The following is a 6,696-nucleotide window of genomic DNA, read 5'->3' as shown; positions in this document are numbered from 1 at the left end:
GGGCAAGAAAATTACATCCCCCGTAATAAAAGATGGCTCCTTTGGGGTCACATTTAGCTTTTGTGGGCTGACAAAGGGATCAGTCTCCTTGACATATTGTTAAGTGACTGTTCCTCTGATCCTGGAATGTCTTCTCCACTCACAAACATATTTCTGGCTTGTTAGGGAGGCAGCCTGACAGTACAAAGGGCTGGATGTATGTCTGTGCATTGTAAGCAGAACTTGGAGATGCTCTGAGTCAGGATTTTATAATCAGATGCCAGGGCTAAGTAACTGGTTATGTTCTACATCTTCCCCCAAAATAATAAAAAGAAAAGTCTGAAGCAGCTCTGGATGCAGGGAGGCTCTGCAAAGCTCTTTTGAAGGTTTTTAAAATGCATGATTGGAAATATCTGCTGGGTTTTTTTGTCTTGTGTTCCTCAAAATCTGATCAAACGTTGAAGATGATCAAATTTACATGGGGGAAGAAAGCACAAACTTCCGCCATTATCTCCTTTTCTGCTTCCTTATAAACCCAAACTGGATGGCATCCAATTTCTCCTCGCAACTGCCTCTGGAAATGAAAGAGAGCCTGAATAGAGGAGGAGATGAGCTGCTTTAAATGCTTTTTCATAGTTCTCACTGCTATGAAAGCTTCATTAAAAGCTGCAGCTTGCTTGTTTTCGAACTCTTCCGAAGTAATAAGCATATAATTGTGCTGGAAGCTCGGGAGGAGCGTGTCCCTGCAAGCCACTGCAGCAGCCTTTCCTTTCAAGGTCCTTTTGCATTTTCTTGGGGATCAGTCATTCCCATCTGAAGGAAATTTAGAAGAAATATTGGGTTTTTTTAAAGAGGACGTTGACGATTTGCAATGTTGATATGTCGACAGAAATTACTTCCTCACGGACTGTTGACTCTGAGGGTGTGTTGTGAGGCATGACAATTCTTTTGCCTTTTTTTTTTTTTTGGTCTTCTGAACCCACATTCAAACTGTGTCAGGCACAGGCTCACTGCTGAGCCCTCTTGTCTTTATTTCGATTTCTTCGGATGGAGAAACATGAGGAATGAGGAAGAAAATTTGTGCTACTAGCATATTTTACAGTTTCTCCTAAAAAATTCAGCTGCAGTGCTGAGATCCACACATGTTCTACCTGATTCCATGGGATTTCTTCTGCTGTCTCCTGTGGAGCAAAACCAACCTTGCTGCAGATGTTAATAAATGCTCTTTTGAAACAGCTGGAAGGGATTTGGGGAGTGTGGACAAATGAATTTCATAACACCGAGGGTGAGAACAGTATTCAAAGCCATTAAATCACCCTCCTCAATGAAATCCTTCAGTGGCAAAAAATCCACTTCATGGATTCAACAAATTCAATCCAATATTTACTCATGAAATTCCACATTCAAAGTCCTGGGCCAGGATGCAAGAAAACAGAGATTTCCACATTGATTGAGGCTAGATCAGAATCTTTTCTTATTTGTCCCAAAAATCACAGCCTCAAACATCCCAGGATGAAAACCAGTGTATAAGAAATACAGTATTGACAAGATTTTAGGTAATTACCCCCAGAAATGTAGGGAAAATTCTCAGGGTGAACTTAAATTACTGAAAAAAAGCCTAATGGGAACACTGACAAAGATATTTAGAAAGTCAGCTGTAGATTCTGTTAAAAGGAATTGACATTTATTTAAAATCTACATTCCTGGGGAATATGTTTCCAAGCCATGCTTCATTGCCTTCTTCCAGTCTGCACAAATTTATTACCCAAAATAAAGATCACAGTGCCCAAAGAGTCACTTTGACTCCTTTCCATCTTGTTTCCAGTTTCTTTCTAGGATTACAGTGAAAATTCCCTCCTAGTTTGCAATGAAACAGAATGGATTCACAAATCATAAAACACAAAACTATGAATTTTGTTTTTTTTTTCTCACAGAATCTTGATAGCAGCATTTCCCAGCTTTCCCCAAGCTAACTCCACACCAGCATCCAGAAATAAGAAAGTGTATTTACATTAGTTAATTTGCTTTTCACCAATTGAGAAAAATAACTCACAATAATAGATGTAAAACTGATAGTGAGGCTGAAGATAATTTCAGTTCCCACTGAAACAGTTAAAATTTCCTGGCACATAAAATAAATAGGAATAAAACCAGTGGAAAGTCATTCCTTTACTTTATTTTACTCCTTCTTTTTAATCAGTAAAGATATTGCCACATAAAACCCTATTCTGGAATTTTATTCTCTGACTGAGAGGCTCTTCTGATAGAAATAATACTCCCAGCAAGTCAAACAACTTTTACCCCACAGGTTTTACCATAACTCAGAGGAAAACATCCCTTCAAGCCAAATCTCATTGGAGAGTGGAGGATGGAGGGTGATCCTAGAAGGAAATTTGAGTTAATTCTCCTCCCTCCCCTTTTTTCCTTCACAAATTTCTCATTTCCAAGCCATAAATTCCCCATGAGGTGCACCACTTGAGGTTCTAGGAGCAAATCCCAAATTTAGGACCTACTCAATCCATATTGCCCAGCCTAGGAAGCCAACCCAGCTGAATGGGATGCATGGAAATGGACTCCTGAGCACAGATGTGGCTCTTTTCCTTTTTTAATTTCAAAATCCAGCGAGGAAATGAAGGAAATGTTTGCCTTGTGGTCTGTGCACCACGATCTGTGAGTTTTCATCAAAACCCTCCAATATTTTCAGGTAGAGTCATCTGCAGACACTCCCAGAAGCAATTAACACAGCCCGGGTTTGTAAATGCTTCCTGCCCATGTTTGTTTGTCCTGGGAGCTGTACAAATATTATTTGTAGGGTTCCTGGTAAAGCTGGGAATGCTTATCCCAGAATCCTGGAGCTGCCTGCGAGCTTGGGGATGCTGTTTGGAGCCAGGATATTTTGCTGTCAGGCATCATTGGGGTGGGAGGTGGATAAATCTCTCACTTGACACTAAAAAGGGGAAGAGAGGAGAAGGATGCTCCAACTTTGAGTGGCTGAGATGTTTTTCTTCTTCTTCCTAGAAAAAATTCCACGAAGGAAAGAGCCTTGAAGTGCAGCCCATTCAGAGCTGACCTGTGCAGAGGGAGAGGGCTGGCTGTTAGAAATAAAACAAAAAGGGAAAAAACAACAGTGGAATTTTAGGGCTTTAGGATTTAGGTGGAATTTTAGGGCTTATGAGTGTGAAGGTCTTAACCCCTTAATGCTCTCATAACCCTTCCCACAGTGACAGTGGCATCCACAGATTCAATATAAAATACCCTGAGAAGAGAAATCCGAGTGCTTCAAATCCTCCTAAGCAACAAAAATCAATTTAAAATATGTGATCCATTACCACAAGCTTACCACCATTTTTTATTTTTTTTTTTCGAATTTTCCATTATGGGCAGCAATTTGCCAGTTGCCTTTTCTGCCTCTTGCAGCAGAGAAGGATGGGGTGCTGCAGACCCAGCACTGAGGCTTTACGCTGAAATATTTATTAGCACAAGAAGCAACGCACCACAATGTTCTGGCTTTGTGTCACTCTCGATTCACCCGTGCAGGTACAACCTGTGGGCAGCTGTTACACCCAAGGAACAAATCAGTCAAAGAATTGAGGGGCTCTAATGCAAAGCAGCCCCTGCCAGTGGCATGCACAGCCTCCTAAAGAGGCTGGCTGGCACATTTTTTGCCTTGTGCTCTGCATTTTTTGCTCTGTTTCATGGGCTGAGCAGTTTGCAGGGCAGGAATTCGATGTGGCTACATGGCACTACAGGTGTTGGAGGTGCTTATTTGATTTATGTGTGGTTTTGGGTAATGCTGGTGTTTCTGAGGAGCTTTTTCATTTAATTTGTTGCCTTGCAAATTCATATGAATTAGGCAATTATATAAGTTACTATTTTGACCAGAGGGAGAAAGAAACCTGATAGGACAGAGCAGTACAGAAAACCAGGGCTTAGAAGTGGTCTCAGGCATATATGAGGGTCTTAACCCTTTAAATGCTCTCACAACTCTTCCTGCAGTGGCAGAGGCATCCACAGTTGCAATATCAAATACACTGGAAAAGGAAATTCAAGTGCTTCAAATCCTCCTTGCTCCCACTTGTCAGTCACGGCTCATTTTCAGGATTATTGAGAGAAAAAAGAAATTATTCTATCCTGTGGTTTTTTTCCTCACAAAGCTGCTGCATTGTGGGGCTTGTAGGAGAGCTCACTCAACAGCACAGCAGGCAGAGCCAAAATCTGACTTTATTAAGATGAAATCATTGTCTGTAGGCAAAGCAACGCCATGTGATATCTCCATCAGTGAGGCTTTCATATGCAGCTACTCAAACCCCTGGAATAAATGGAGCTGATTGAGGTGAGCCAGAGGCAATTCACCCACCAGAGCCAAGCAAGGGGAGGATCAGGCTCCCTTATTAGCAGGGAGCTCCTCCAGCTGCCAGGGGGGAAATGAGGAGACCCAGAACTGGAAGGTGCTTTCTGAGCACTCACAGTGTCCACAGGTCCAGTTCCCAGATGGAATGTCCCAGCCTAGGGAGCTGAAAGCAGTCAGACAGTCCCAGGAGCTCTCAGTGAGGGACAGTGTCCCCAGGAGGTGACTGGCAGCTCAGCAGAGCAGATGAGACACTACAAAAATAAAAATGGAGACAATGAGGGATGCAGAGAAAGCAGCTCATCATTATTCTCTTGTGAAATATCTCTGTTCCAGTTCCAATTAGCCAGGAGAGGAGCAAATTGCTATTTCATTTCAGACCTCCAGGCCTCCAGGGGGACAGAGCTGGGCCAATGTTTAAGCAAGGCACCTGGCAAAGACTATGAGAAAGGGAAAGAGCAGCTCTGTGGCACACCTGCAGGTCATGCAGATTAATTTCTCTGTGCCTCCCAGCACTTCCATTCAAAGACCATGGAATTATGGAATATCCTGAGTTGGAAAGGCTCCACAAGGATCATCCAGTGCAGCTCCTGGCCCTGCACAGACACCATAACAATCCCACCCTGGGCATCCCTGGGAATGTTGTCCAAACCCTCCTGGAGCTCTGGCAGCCTCAGGACCATACCCATTCCCTGGGGAGCCTGGGCAGTGCCCAGCACCCTCTGGGGAAGGACCTTTTCCTGGTGAAAGATAAAAGTACCTCCTTGTGGGAACGTTGGTGGATGGAAATGCTTTGCCAGTGAAATAACTTTTAGAGGCTCCTGCTCTGAGAGAGGTAAAGCCACTGGTGACCCTCACACAGCATGTGCTGAATTCCTGATAACTTGTCCATGGGCTTCAGAACTCCATCTTTGGGCCCCCAGAAATGTCCAAAGCCAATCCAAATCTGAGCTCCAAATTACCCCCAGTTCTTGGGGAAGGTCTCTGGATGAATGCAACTAGCAAAGCAGCATTTTGTAATATCTACAGCAGATCATAATGAATTCACTGTCAGGCTTCCTCTCCACTAATCCTTCCCGTCCCAGTCCATTATAATCCAGTCTAACAACTCCTTTTCTGGACACATGAAGCCCTTTTTAGCTGTGGTTATCTTCACATTACCAGATAATATTGGCTGAGCCCCTCTTTTCTTCCCATATCCACAATTTTGTCACTAAATGTAGAGAGCTGGAGCCCAGTGTGTGATTCCTGGTGTCCCTTGTGTGCCCTTTCTGGGACAGTTTCCAAGCTGCAGCAATTCTAGGATTTACCATGTCCAGTAACAAAAGGAATCCAGACCCAGAAATCAGGCAGTTCCAGGGTCTCTCTGCTGAGGTGGTGACTGTGTGTGCCAAAGAGCCACATACCACATCATGGTAAAAATAACTAAAACAGTGAATGTAGTAAATCAAGTATTTAAAGATTTCTTTAATGGGAGAGGTCCTTGCCCAGAGACTGGTGGTGACAATCAATTCCAATCCAGGGATGGAAATGTGTGAAAAGCACCAGGAAAACCAGCAAAACCAGGGTTAAAGAAATGCCATTTTTAATTGCTATGGAAGATGGAGGCCAAATTATATAAATATAAGATGACAGGACAATAAACAACAGAATGAGAACCATGAAGTCATGAGGCAAAATATCCTGGCCAACATCACTGCAAAACCAGTTTTAGATTGATAGCCAGGATATTTTTAGTATCACAGCTATGGGTGGTCATTTGCAACCTATGATTTTTTTTACTGGATTGATGGGGACACTCTGAAAGAATTGTTGGTCTTTTATGTGCTTTTAGAGAATTGAAAAAGCAGTTTATGGATTAGTTTGAAATAAAAAACTTATGGCAGATGAGTTCAGCTGCTCATCAGCTCCATGCACTCAATTATAATGCCCATAGTGAGTTGTGTTTTATAATTTCCCTAATACATCAGAATTGGTTGATTTCCCTTCATTTTCAGTGCTAATTTTGAGCTTTTATTGGATTATTGCAAAAAGCAAAGCACCCAAACCCCACTATGTGTATGAAGTGATTTTATCCTTGCTGAAGATTTTAACATTGATTGGAAAAACTACATGTCTTCTTCAGCATTAAATGCTTTTAAAAGTGTGATAAAAAAGTGTGTCACTGACAACTGCATTATCTAATCCATATATTGGGTAAAGAACATCTGTGCATGTTTTCAACCAGAAAAAATAATTCTTTTTTGCCTTATTTTCTTATATTTCCATTAAAACTGTGCAGGGGATTGAGAGGCTCCTCTGGGATTTAGGTGTTGTAATTTGGAAATGAGCTTTCTTTATGATGAGGGATAATAATAAAAAGCAGGTTT

This window comes from Anomalospiza imberbis, chromosome 10, assembly GCF_031753505.1.
Source record: "Anomalospiza imberbis isolate Cuckoo-Finch-1a 21T00152 chromosome 10, ASM3175350v1, whole genome shotgun sequence".
In the NCBI taxonomy this organism is placed as follows: domain Eukaryota; kingdom Metazoa; phylum Chordata; class Aves; order Passeriformes; family Viduidae; genus Anomalospiza; species Anomalospiza imberbis.
The sequence above is the reverse complement of the archived record's forward strand: the minus strand, read 5'-3'. Positions refer to the sequence as shown.